Source organism: Chelonia mydas, chromosome 4, assembly GCF_015237465.2.
Source record: "Chelonia mydas isolate rCheMyd1 chromosome 4, rCheMyd1.pri.v2, whole genome shotgun sequence".
Taxonomy (NCBI): domain Eukaryota; kingdom Metazoa; phylum Chordata; order Testudines; family Cheloniidae; genus Chelonia; species Chelonia mydas.
The window spans coordinates 69932531-69947065 of NC_057852.1; positions in this window are offsets into that span (position 1 = coordinate 69932531).

A 14535-nucleotide genomic window follows, 5' to 3' on the forward strand; every position below is an offset into this window, starting at 1 on the left:
AAGGAGGTCTGAGGTCAATCCCTATCTTTGCCAGAGATGTCCTGTGTAACTTGACAAGTCACAAACTCTCTGAACCTCAGTTTTCCATCCACTGATCCCTCACTTGACTGTGTGTGTGGTTTCACTGCTATGACCCCATAGCTCCCCACTGCAGTCATGGGGACTCTGTAAGGGTGCAGGAGTTCTCTCACATAATGGAAATTGCAGATCAGGCCCCTAAACTGTAAGAACTTTTGGGCATGAACTGTCTTTTACTATTAGAACTGGTCAAAAAGTACCAAAAATATTTTTCATAGGCTCTTCAGGGAAAATGGGGTTTTGCCGTTTGTATTTAAGTTTCTTGTGGAAAGTTCCCCATCTCTGCCCCCAAACCAAACCAAAAAAACCCAAACAAACAAACAAAAAACCCCCAAATACTAAAACCAAAGATCATTCCATGTCCAAACAGGTTTTGGTAAAAATTTTAGCTTGTTTGTAATAATTTTCAGAAACCAAAACCAAATTTTTTAACCAAAACATGAATGTTTTTACTAAAAAATTTCAGTTTCCATTTTTCATAGAAAAACAGAAAAGCTTGACAAAAATGAATGTTTTCTAAAATAATTTGCATTTAGGTAAAAAAAAAAAAAAGCCACATTCTCAAAAAAACATATCAACCAACTCTACTTACTGTGTGTCTGTACAGTAGTGCTACCCTAGTATAAATATTAAGGGTATGAATTGCAAGTATACAGAAACCAGGCCCCAAGAATAACATAGTACAGTAAATAAGTTAAAATAAACAGATGAACGAACCGGGTTGGGGAAGAATCATATTCAAGTCCAAGTTCAGCTCCCATTAAGTCAATAGCGGGACTGCCATGCTTACTAAGGTTCTGGGCATGGAGGAGTGAATATTCCCCTTTGTGATAATGATTGGGGTGGGGGAGGGAGAGTTCTTTTACTAAACTGACCTTACAAGAGTCCAGCTCCTATCTGTTTCCCTCAAACTGACTGTGTAGCTAACTTATTTATATCCCATTTGCACTGTAATGCTTACATCCAGAAGCAGCATCCTCTAGAGGTCCGGCTAGTTAGGTTCTTTATGTTTGTTAGGGAGGGGAAGGGAAAAAAAAAAAAGAAGAAGAAGAAGATCCTGCCTTTGACATAAATAAGGCACTAAATGCAGCTATTTAGGCATTCAAAGGAAGCCTTTCTACTCTAAGCCTTCAGTATCTGGAACATGCACATATAATGATTAAAAAAGACAAACCAGCCAATAAGGGGGGTTTGGAAACAAATATAAATGCGACAGTGCCCTCGTCTTTTGACATCTGGAACTTGGCATTCCAAAACAAGATCCTTATGAGTTTACAAATCTGTTACACTGACAAGAGGGTCATTCCGTTTCTGATAAAAGAGGCTACTCCCTGGGGGAAGAGAACCTGTGGACATGAAGTCATTGTGCACTGTCTGGTTCAAATAAATATGCCAGCATAGAGACAAGTTATTGCTGGGTAAATGAACATCAGTTGCATTTAAAAGGCAGACATGTAAAGATTCATTTGATGATAAAAATCAATAAGTTATAAAGAGCAGGATGTAGTGCATAGTTCACCAACTGGTAATTCAAAAAGAATCAAATCTAAACATTCTTCTGTAAAGGACAGAAACTATTGCTATGTATTGTACCAAACTGGCAAGTAAATTGATAATTCATCTGTTCTGTCAAAAGCAAACACCCAAGATAATTTTCTCTTTATTGGTCTTAACATTTTGACACTGGTCCACAAGTCTGCTTAAGTGTGTAACTAAAGAATGTTATGATATAAAAGTCCAATTCCACTATTAGATTGAATAAAAAACATGCATAGTAATATTCCCACTTATGCTTGTCTTTATCCTTTATGGAGCTTTAATAAAGATAATTATGTTCTCTACAAATCTTTCATGATGATTTAGAAAATAAACAAATAGAACAGCAAACTGCATGACAAGGAAGCATCATGAAAAAACAAAGACAAGACACTCATAGAACTAATACCTATAAACCTGGGCCACTACTCCATCCTTTCCCCTAAAGACACCAGAATTTCAGATATAGTTGTATTTTCTTTAATGCCGCTATAACAGGGTGGCTTGTACCTAAGGGCTGGAAGGCCTGGGCTCAAACTCACTCAGCCTGTGGAGTCCTGGGGCTGAGACCAGAATCAGATGGAGTTGTGCGTAGACCAAATGGTGGCTTGGGATCCAGCCTGAGTCTGAGCCCCTGGCTTACACTGCAATGTAGCGATAACCTAAGGAGACACACCTGAGAGAAATAAGGTTACAAGAGCAACAGATCGAGTAGTTGTGGCAGAGGCTGAGGAAAAGCTCCCAAGACCTGAGGCTTTTCCCAAGTTATGTAGGGAGTCTCCAGCCCTCTTAAGAGAAGAAAAACACCGAACAGTAGTTTGGGGGCCAGATTGCATAGGGACTAAATAAAGCGGACCCCAGGAGGAGAATGTTTTAAATCACCTTTGGACCGGCACTGTGCAGTTCTTAAGATGACCCGAGGATGGGGAAACACAGGCAGGTCACGTTGGAGGCAGCTGCCCTGTTACAGTAATCAATCAATTCAGCCCACAAGTTAGATTGTTCCATTAGGTCATCTATTGTAATATAAGGCTGCTAGTACAAGGCAATTTCAGCTATACCAATGCAAGTAAACTGAAGGATAAAAATATTGGTATGTAAACAGAGTCAGGATGAGCTCCACCCTGACATCTGGTGGTGAGTTGTGACAAGTTGTGGAAAAGAACTTCAGGGGATGATCTCATTTGCATAGGCACACCCACCCCACCTACCATGAGCCCATAGCTGCCCAAATGGTCACTTTGGCTGCTGTGGGATCCACAGTTTCTCTGTTATTGAGGCAGGAAGAATAAATTGTTAGTATCCTGATTATGTGAATCAAGGACAGTGGAACTGTACTTGGCCTTTGGTTATGATGGAGGGGCTCGCCATCAACTAAGTAGCACTCGCTAAGCAAGGGACATGGGTTCCAAAACTCAGTGAATTGAGAGAGGCTGAGGATAGGTATTAATACTAATTACTTACATGCTAATTGCACTTCCTCCACTGTGGAATATCAGAGCTAATTTTGATTCCATTAGGAGTTTAGTTATAGGCTGCTGAGCTGAATTCGCTTTGGGCCAGTGGTGCGGCTCCCCTACTACAAGCTGAAATCACAAAAGAGCTAAACTTACTAAGAGCTGAAATCACTGAGTGTTGTGTTAAGTAATGGGGGAGCCTGAAGATCTATTGCAGAGCAGTTTGCGGGACGACTGGCAGAGCACAGTGGCTCTTGGAGAGGTTCGTGGGATGGCTGGAGCAGCTCGTGGGGCGGCTGGCAGAGAGGAGCAGAGCCCCATGGAGAGGTTGGGGCAATTGGCTTTGGACCACGTAAGGAGCCCCTTAACCCTCCCCGCCCCCCACATATCCACCCAGGTTAGGAAGTAAAACTCTGCAGATAAACTTTCAAACTCTGGTGCTGCACTGACCGGGGACAAAGACTTTGGGTTGTTGGACTTTTGGGACTTTGGGTTGCTGGACTCAAGAACCAAAGGGAAAGGTCACGCCCCAATTTGCTTGGGGTGGGATTTTTTTGTTCATGAGTTGTGTTATGAATCCTGTTGGTGGTGTTTCCCCAACATAATGCCACATTGTAGCAAAAGCCTTTTAATAACAGAGAGAAACACTCAGACTCTGTGCTTGCGAGAGGGAAAAATATTGCCTCTTGGAAGCGCCCAGCGGGGGTGGTATATATTTGTCCCAGGTCACTAGGTGAAGGCTTGAGCCGGTTTTGCATTGTGTTATTGGAATGAAACCCCTAGATAGCGAACCCGGCCCTTGTTGCTGCCAACTCTGACGGGCAGAAGGGTTACAGGTATTTCATTGGAATGCAAACATTCTTTTGCCTCATAATTTTTGGCACAATCAAAAGCAATAGGAACTCTTGTCTGGAACACTTTTATCTGTATATTACAAGAAAACACATTCAATATGTTTTATTGAGGCAGAGATGGCTATGGATGGGCCTATCCCTGGAAAGAGAACTGTGCACGTGGACCCTCGTGCTCTCACAGAGCCTTGTTGAAACAGATGACTCGTGCCTTCCCATACTGGGTGGACGCAATCTAAACGGGAGGACACATGACCACCCCATGTGTCTCCTTTGCCCAGCAACAACCCCCAGCCCAGGGCCACTGCACTCTCCTATGCCCATGTTACCTGCAGGGCCAGGGGCTCTGTCCTTTACACACTGCACCTGTCCCCCCAGCACACACAGCTGCTCTCCCCAGCAGCTGGGCCCTGGCAGGGAGCAGGACAAAGCTGCTTAGCCCAGCTGAAGTGGCCATTTTGGGCACAGCAGCTGCCTGAGAAAGGCTGGCTGGAGAGGCGGTGGTGGCCTGCTTCCTGCCCGGGCTTGGCTGCTGATGACAGGGGCTGAGCATGCAGAGAGGGTTTCAGGCTCACTTGGCCCCTGTCCCGGGCAGGGGGTGGCCTGCCACCTCCCCAGCCAGGCTCTCTAAGGCAGCTGCAAGGAGCAGCGACCCAGCAGCCAGTGAGAGAAGTATCTGGTCCTGACCCTTCCGCTCCCCGCCTGGCTCAGCTTCCAGGGATGGGGGCCAAGAGCAGCAGGAGGATAGACACCCTCTCCCTCCCCCCACAGCAAGCGAATCTGAAGGTGGGGGGCACTTGACCCTGTGTGCCCCTCTTATGCATTGCCTCTGCTTATTGAAGTCAGTGGCTGCAGGGGTTTGTCCATATAGTTCTCTTTGCAGGATCAGCGCCTAAAATTCCGTATGTTCTCAATTTTTGTTTATAGCCTTATTTCATAGGTTTTGGACCTAGTTTAGATTTAGGCCTTCTTAGTCATCACATCTCTAGCACTGTCCAAGAAACTCTGTTTTGTTTAACATTTTTGGAGTCCATGCAATTTCAGGGGAGACAGAGCCCACTGATGCACTTGTACTAGATAAAGTAAATAAATATCTGACCAAGCAAATTCACTCAAATTATTTCCAGTTGTCTAATCTGCTGATGATGATCTAGGACAGTGATACTTGGACCTCAGTGGTTAAGGAGCCAAATTAGCAATCAACATTACCCAAAAGAGCCACAGGGTGTGAATTCATATTATATTTGATTATATAATTATTGTATTCTTATAGCAAAAAAGTTAACTTAGTGCGAGTTGGTAACTTAGTTAATAACATAGTAAAAGCATCCTGATTGGTTAATACTTAAAATCACACAGTGTTTTAATATGTGCTGCAAGGAGCCACAGCAGACACGTTAAAGAGACACTTGTGGCTCACGAACCTCAATCTGAGTATCACTGATCTAGAACTTCATCAGCCTTGTATCTATTCCAATCTTAGGTTAGGCTGAGTGAGAAGAGTGCTGATGTACTCCTAGCTCTTTCATGCATGCAACCTCCCTCTGCAGTCCCATCCCCTCACAAAACCACTGTGAGCAGAGAGAGGAACATACACCCCTGACCGCCCCAAATTCTGCCCCACTTCTTTCTGAGAAGGGAAGAGAAGAGGAGCAACTCTCCTGAAGGCCAACCACCCTTCTTTGTCCTCCAGCAGGAAAGGATGAAGAGGAATACACTCTTCAGTGCACCCACTCTGATCACTTTGGTAAGGGCAGAGAAACCACATGCATGTGCACACACGTATCCCAGAGCACCACATGTATTCAGGAGCCCCAGGAGGGGAAGCAGGAAGAAAGGAACATGTGGATCTGTGGTCCCCCACACCAGCCCCTTAGGAAAGATGTTTACCAACTTATGTTCCCACATAGTTGCTTCCTTTGGCTGGCCTTCCTAAAACCCTTCTTGACAACAGCTATTCTACTCCAGTGCTTGGATGATTTACACTGGAGATCCATTATTTCAAATAGAAGTATATGAAAACCTTCAGGTTTTGGCGCTGTGGTCTAAATTTTATTTGTACCATATTCCTTTTGGGGACCTAGCTGTTTTTTCTGCAGACATGGCTTTCTTGATATGTACTTTGGAGGATGGCAACAAATTGTTATTTCAGCCCAGGGTCCCTAAAATGATCAATTTACCCAGTGTTGCTGGTATGGACATATGTGGGTTTGACAGCCTTAAGCTTAATTTAGGAAAGGAAATCAGAGTCACAGAAAAACACCTTAAGGATTCCCTGAACCTGAACCCAAATCCTAATCCTCCCGCACAAAGTCCTCTCAACACACTATGGCAAGTCCTAAGATATGGGTAAATCCCAGTCAATATAAATTTATACTTCATTTAGCCTGGAACGAGAACCTTATGAATCTGAGACAGAGCTTTGCCCGTCTCTCAAGCTAGGCAACTGGATGACAACAGTTCTATCAGTTCCCGTAGGAGTTCTCACCAGAAACCAACCCTATATGCCTATCCTACATATATCTGATAATCAGCCAAAATGAGACCTCTGGACTCTATTCTTCTGTTAAACTATATGTAGTGGTCCTTCATCCTCTCTCTGAGAGGCCTAGTGTGCTCACATATTATTAGGTCAGATTTGCTGTTGCAACATCCAGCTTATACCCAATGCAGTATAGTTCCTTTCCCCACACTGCTAACAGCTGCTGGGTTTTTCCTTCAGTTTTCACCATCCATGTCTATAAATTTCTCACCACAGTCTGTAGCAGATTTCCAGCCCTAGTGACATGAGCCTCCACATGATTAATGCCAGACAGGCATATGCTGATCAAAGTGTTGCCAGATTTCCTGGAACCAGTCACATTTAGCATTCATCTCACTGCCTATGCTGAGCTACCCAGCTATGCTACAGTAAACAAAAGGGCTTGGCTGAGTCAGACGTTCTGCTCTCACTGTTTGCATCAGCAAACGGCGTTTTAAAAGTCCTACAGAAGCCCCTATTTTTGCGCTCTCTCAGTCAGAGCACTTAGTACATCAGTGGGACTTAAACATGTATTAAAGCACTTGCTGGAGCCAGGCAATCATGGGGTTCTCTACTCACCACTGGGGTGCCTCCTTGTAGCTACATCTGGGGAAAAACTCTGCCCAGACTGACACCCACTTTGGTCTCTTCCTTGTGCTGCAGCCCCTCACACGCTGCAGGAGTTGCAATGCTTCGTCTTTGTGAGTTGAGAGGCTCCTTTTTCATTGCTTGGCTCTCCAGGGTTTCTCCCTTCCAGGGTTTCAAAGTCTCACCAGACTGACTGTCCAGGTAGCATTCCTAGAAGTCTTCTAAGGCAAAGCTATGCCAGTTCCCTCTGGGGCTAGTAGGTGAACTCAGGCCCAACCACTACTCTGCGTTCCAGCCCAAAGACCTTACAATCAACAACCAAGCTCTGCTCCATCCCAAACCTTGCTGTTATTTCCCTGGACTGCTTCCTAATCCACCTTTATCTGGCTTCCTCATCCACCACCCTTCTTGGTAAACCATTCTTCTGGGCCAGGATCCCAGAACTTCTACTACCTTCCTAGGCTTCCTGCTTTCACTCAGCTAAGCCTAGAGAGTAACTGTAAGTTTCCACACTACAACCCCCTTTCTTCTTAACCTTACACTAAACTACACCAGCCCAGCCTACTCCTGCTCAGCTGGTGCTGCAGCCTCCATTAGGGATTGGCTTATGAAGTCTAATTCTCCCTCAGCTGTGGCCTATCAGGTTAGTTTACCCTTTCTGGGCCACATTAACCTTTCCAGACTATTGTGAGATGAACACCCCCTCACAAAGGGCCTCAATGGATGTACATACATATTTTAATTTTGTTTAAGTGAGTTCAGTGAGCCACCACCATTAACACTAAAGCTAGAAAATGGAAAATATTTGCTGAGCTCCCCAATGCACGTCACCTCCTCTCACTTCCATAGCCAGATCACAGCCTCAGCTAAATAGATTTGAAACACCTCTTGCTATTTGTTAATAATATTTTGTTTGTATAGCACCTTTCATCGCAAGGCATTTCACAAACTGCGCTAGGGACAGCATCTGTTAAACAACCCACTGTCTGACAATCATTTACATGTTATCTCCAGAGTTTTTAGTACAATGTTGCTTGGCCTCTATTTAACAATCACTTCTACAGGATGACTGATTTTTAAGGAGCACTCAAGTGGTAACTTAAGACAGTTTTCACTGTACATACATAACAGCTCTACTGATCTGGTATCCATCTCTGGGATGGAGAGTGGTAATCAATCAGCAGCACAACATTGAAATAGCACTGAATAGCAAAGGGGTACTGTTTTATAAATAGGGACAGAAATTTTAGTTCAGGGTTTGTTTGGCTTTTGAGTTCAGATTGAAAAGCTGGTGAAAACATGTAAACACAACCCAGGGACATGGCATGTGAAATGTAAAACTTATTGTTTTTGTTTAATTAGAGAAAAAGTGGAATTAATTTTTGCATTTAATATACATATACTGATTGCTGGAACTAGCTGATGCATATAAGTAGTTGCATTTTCAGTGCATGTTTCTTCATGTGGCTTTGTTCTAAGGACCGGGTCCATTGACTTCAATAGGAATGAAGGCTCTGACTTAGCAAAGCACTTAAGCATATGCTTAGCTTTCTAAACATGTTTAAGTTCATCCCTATTCAGTAAAACACTTAAGAACATGTTCAAGGGTTTTGCTGAATCGGAGCATAAGCACATTGAGTTTCTTGCAGTATCAAGGCCTAAAAGATTCACATTTGTGGGCAGAGAGAACTGATGACATGTTTTATCAGACTCAGTCTTACACATGCTTCCACTAACATTCAAAGTAAAGCAACTGAATATTAAATACATTGGTTAGAGACTCCTTTTATTTATGGGCTCACTATGAAAGCATATATAGTTCACCTTTTCTTCCAGAAATATTCTATAGTATTATTAAATAAAATGAGAAAATTAGTACAGTGGCAGTTAAAGCTACAAGCTGTTGGAAGTCTTGTAAATGGTATAATGTAAAACACTTTTAGCCTGAGAGTCTTTGGGGCAGGGGCTGTTTTTAAATTTGAGTCTTGTATAGCATATTGGTGGCACCAAATGGTGAATAAATAATAAAACAATTAGAGGTGCTTGGAAATTTTCCATTGGATAATGTGGATTCATCAAAATGAAATGTTTCATGGGAACATATCAGTTTTGACAACATTTTGTTTTGAAACAAATGCAGTGGATCATTCTGATAAGGTCAAAGCACACTCAAATAGCGATTTCCTCTCTCTCACATACAGAAGCAGATTTTCTATCTGCAAACCTCTGCCAGCATTAACTAATGATAACATACAGTAGGTGAGTAAGATCAAGAGTGCAGGATTGGTCAAAGTGCTCTTTCAAGTGCCTCTTGTGTTTGGCACATCAAGATCTCAGAACCGTTTAAAAGTAGGTTTGGCTCTTATTCAAGAAAAATTGAAGCTGTATCAATGATATACCAGTATATCTCAAACTGTTAATTGTAGGAGCATGCCATTCTGCATTCAAAAACTGAATCTGATGCAGTCTTTACTGGAAGAAGGGAAAGGTAGCCTGGAAAATTCCAACTTCATCAATGCTAGTCAGTAATACACTAGGACTCATGAATAAGCCTGGAAGTTTGTCATGGAGGTCATAGCAGCCCCTGGGCCAGTCGCACGGCCACTGCTGGGGCAGTCTTGGGCCACCACACCACCCTTCCCCAGCAGCAACATGAGTTTGGGAGGGAGCAGGGCATTGGGGCACAGGACAGGGTGATGGCTCTGGGTGGTGCTTATTGTGGGGCGGCTCCCCAGAAGCAGCAACATCCCCCTACCTCAGCTCCTAGGCAGAGGTGTGGCCAGCCAACTCTGTGCACTGTCTCCGCCTGCAGGCACCCACTCCCACATCTCCCATTGGCTGCAGTCCCTGGCCAATGGGAGCTGTGGAGCCAAAGCTCTTGGCGGAGGCAGCCACAGATCTGTCTGGCCAAACCTCTGCCTAGGTCCTAAGTGCTGAGAGAGGGTGATTTCACTGCTTCCAGAGAGATGCAGAGCCAGGTAGGGAGCCTGCCAGCCCCGCCAACCCTCCCCTCCAGCACCAAACACAACACCCCCGGCCACCTCCCCTGAGCACCCGTGGCATCCCTGCCCCCAGCCCCCGCGGTTTAGTAGGGGGAATATTGTATAAGTCATGGACAGGTCATGGGCCATGAATTTTTGATGGCCTGTGTCCTATCCATGACTTTTACTAAAATACCCGCCACTAAAACATAGCCTTACTCATGAACACTTACTTAGTAGGTTCTTCTTTGGCCCCCTCACCAAAATATTTGGAGTGCTTCACTATCGCTAGTGAATTTATCCTCACATGACTCCTGTGAGGTACGGAACGGGAAGAGCTATTATCCCCATTTTACGGATGGGGTATTAAGGCCAGAGCTTGGGCTCTGAAGCCTGGGGGTGGGGAAGGTTTCATAGTCCAAGCTTCAGCCTGAGTAGGAATGTCTACACACCTATTTGCGAGGCGCGTGCTGTGTGCGAGCCTGTGTCTGTAGACCCTGGCTCTGAGACTTGCTGCTGTGGATTTACTTTTGCAGTGTAGACATACCCTTAGGCACAAACACCATCCCCCAGTCTCTAGGGCACCAGGTGGTTAGCTAGGATGTTCATGCCTCTCCTTTTTGTTAAGCTTTTAAATTATGTATCTTTTTGTGCATTGGAAAAAGGCTCTCACAAAGGGTTGGTCTCCAAATAGCCAGAAGAAAGACTTTACTTATATTGTCTCACTGAAGATTACTTACTTATGCCATCCTTATAAGGAAGTTACACTGCATGTTGCCTATGGGACTCTAGTGATTCATGAATTATTGAAGTCAGATGCTTTGAATGACCTATAGGGAGTAGAGGTTCTCTATGTTCCACAGTACTAGAGATTAAAAACTGGATATAGCCACAAAGAACCACTTTTGATAAGGAGTAATAAATTGCCAGCTTTTCCTGATCCCATTATATTTAAGAGAGAGCAAGACTGCCTGGTACCAAATGGGGGAGTAGGGCAAAAACCTTTAAACTTTTATTTATATTTAAACATTTTAGAGTTCGAGTTCTTCAGTTTTTATGAAAATCTCATCCAGCTGGAATAAGAAATCTGACCTAGGGCATGTCCCTCATTGGGGAATACATAGAAGGTCACCACTTTAAAGTGATTCAGCTGCTGACTCATCTCCTCTCCCATGTGTGCACAGATATACCATGAGAAAATCGTGCAGTAACTAACCACAAGACAGCTGTGGGTTAGCAGCAGCTAGCAAACCAGATGCCACTCTGCAATTTTGGACTTGCACATACATGGTTTTGATTGAAACATGACCAAGTCTCCCATGTGTCACTGGATACTGCTAAATGCCCTTACTTTTGATCTACAGCCTTCCCTATGCTAGTAGGAAAAATATGATCCTCAAGAAAAGAATAACACAGCCCTAACCCATGCTTTTATTTTTCCAATTATATGAAAAGTTATCAGGTCTTTTTTCAGATGTCTAGGAAATGTTTGTTGAATTATGGTTAAGCTTGGATGCTTATTACCTTAGCGATTCCTCTAGTTTAAGGATGACACACAGTAGTGGAATAGGGCAGGGAAGCCTGAATTGTCCCTGTGTATGCTGCCATTGCTCTACTTAAGTTAGAACAGCAGCTCATGCAGACCAATCAAACCCAGTTTAAACCATCTGAGGTGCATCCATGCTGAATCATAGTTCAACAGACTTTTCCTAGACATTTTTTTACAGTGGCTTAAAACTGACAGTGATCGTGTAAAGGAGGGGGTGCAGGCTGGTCATCTCACTCTCAGTCCCAGTGAACAGTCAGGGCTCAGGGTTAACATTATTGCAACTTGTTAGCATAGTTTGATGACTTAATGATTCTGAAGGCTGGACCAAGACAAAACATTTTTAGAAAGTATTTATACAACTCAAGGTGGCTAATGAGAATTTTTAAAATGTTTACTATGCTCCAGTCTCAGAAAGCATTTGTGGGCTTCTGAGCCTCTCACGCTACTGAAGTCCATGGATGCTAATGCTGTAGCAAGAGAAATGATGCTGAAGGAAGATCTTATGTAAGTGGACTCCCAGACTCCTATGCCCTCATCTGTGAATTCCCATATGCAATGAACAGGCTGGGAAGAACCTTTGATTCTACTTCTCAGAGGTTGTTTTTAGAGACATATCCAATAAATAAAATAAAAGTAATAAAGAAGAGCAGATGGAGAGGTAGATTTGAGACTCATGAACAGAGAGGTACTAATGGACTATAAGAACAGATGAGGTCACCTGGTGAGGAAAGAGTGCTCTTATGTGATCTTGGAACACATTGGGTTGGGCAAAATTTGGAACTGTGGCTCCTAGGTGGCTATGGAATCCTGCAGCAGATAGGGAAGAAAAGCTTCCTCTATGTATGAGGAACAGCGGTGGGTGTTATTTACTGTAGGCTGAGCCCAAAGATAGACAGTCCATCATCCACAGTCCATGACTACGCCATAAATAACCACTATAGTTGCTACAGTCACTTATTTTAAAATCCTCATGATACCTGACAGGAAATTAACCATAACAAAATCACATTCACAAGTAATGCTAAGGGTTTAATTAACCACAAAAACTGGAAAACTCAGTGCTGAGATTTTCATTCCATCTTCAATCTGACACGTTGTGTTTAAGTAGTACAGGAAGTTCTCCAAACAGCATGTGATCTTCTCTTAATCAAGTGCTGCATTGCCATGACTATGAAAGAAAGCTAGAGCAGCTACCTTATTTCTGACTTTCCTGACTTTAGGGAGATCATTGAATGTACATTAAATAAGAAAACTAAATTCATCTGTAAAACTTGGTCTGTTATACTAGGATAGTTATGTAAAGTTTCACCCTCTCCTGACATCCTTAAATGCCATCTACAAAGGAAATAATTTTAAGGCTTGTGTTTTTATTTGCACAAAAAATGAAGTTAGAGATTTATTAAGCACTAGTGAGCCAAATATGTTCCTAATTCAATATTACACAGCAAGGGCTTGCTTTTGCTTCAGCTTCAACAGAAAAGAAAAACTTAACATGTATTTTACATCCACTCTAAAGCCTAATTCCATATTCTTTGCCCTTGTCTACACTAGGAGTTGGTCGAATTTAGCAGCGTTAAATCGATTTAACCCTGCAACCGTCCACACGACGAAGCCCTTTTTTTCGACTTAAAGGGCTCTTAAAATCAATTTCCTTACTCCACCCCTGACAAGGGGATTAGCGCTGAAATCGGCCTTGCTGGGTCAAATTTGGGGTACTGTGGACACAATTAGACGGTATTAGCCTCCGGGAGCTATCCCAGAGTGCTCCATTGTGACCGCTCTGGACAGCACTCTCATCTCAGATGCACTGGCCAGGTAGACAGGAAAAGGTCCGTGAACTTTTGAATTTCAATTTCCTGTTTGGCCAGCGGGGCAAGCTGCAGGTGACCATGCAGAGCTCATCAGCAGAGGTGACCATGATGGAGTCCCAGAATCGCAAAAGAGCTCCAGCATGGACTGAACGGGAGGTATGGGATCTGATCGCTGTATGGGGAGAGGAATCAGGGCTATCAGAACTACGTTCCAGTTTTCGAAATGGCAAAACGTTTGTCAAACTCTCCCAGGGCATGAAGGACAGACGCCATAACAGGGACCTGAAACAGTGCCGTGTGAAACTTAAGGAGCTGAGGCAAGCTTACCAGAAAACCAGAGGGGCAAACGGCCGCTCCGGGTCAGAGCCCTAAACATGCCGCTTCTATGATGAGCTGCATGCCATTTTAGGGGGTTCAGCCATGACTACCCTAGCCGTGTTGTTTGACTCCTTCAATGGAGATGGAGGCAACACGGAAGCAGGTTTTGGGGACGAGGAAGATGATGATGAGGTTGTAGATAGCTCACAGCAAGCAAGCAGAGAAACCGGTTTTACCGACAGCCAGGAACTGTTTCTCATCCTGGACCTGGAGCCAGTATCCTCTGAACCCACCCAAGGCTGCCTCCCAGACCCAGAGAAGGGACCTCTGGTGAGTGTACCTTTTAAAATACTATACATGGTTTAAAAGCAAGCATGTTTAATGATTAATTTGCCCTGGCATTCGCGGCTCTCCTGGATGTACTCCCAAAGCCTTTGCAAAAGGTTTCTCGGGAGGGCAGCCTTATTCCATCCACCATGATAGGACACTTTACCACTCCAGGCCAGTAGCATGTACTCGGGCATCATTGTAGAACAAAGCATTGAAGTGTATGTTTGCTGGCGTTCAAACAACATCCGTTCTTTATCTCTCTGTGTTATCCTCAGGAGAGTGATATCATTAACGGTCACCTGGTTGAAACAGGGTGCTTTTCTTAAGGGGACATTCAGAGGTGCCCATTCCTGCTGGGCTGTTTGCCTGTCGCTGAACAGAAATGTTCCCCGCTGTTAGCCACGCGGAGGGTGGAGGGGCTAGCCACGTGCTGGGGGAGGCAAAATGCGACGTGGAACGAAAGCACATGCGCTATGTATGTAATGTTAACAGCAAGGTTTACCATGAAAGAGTGT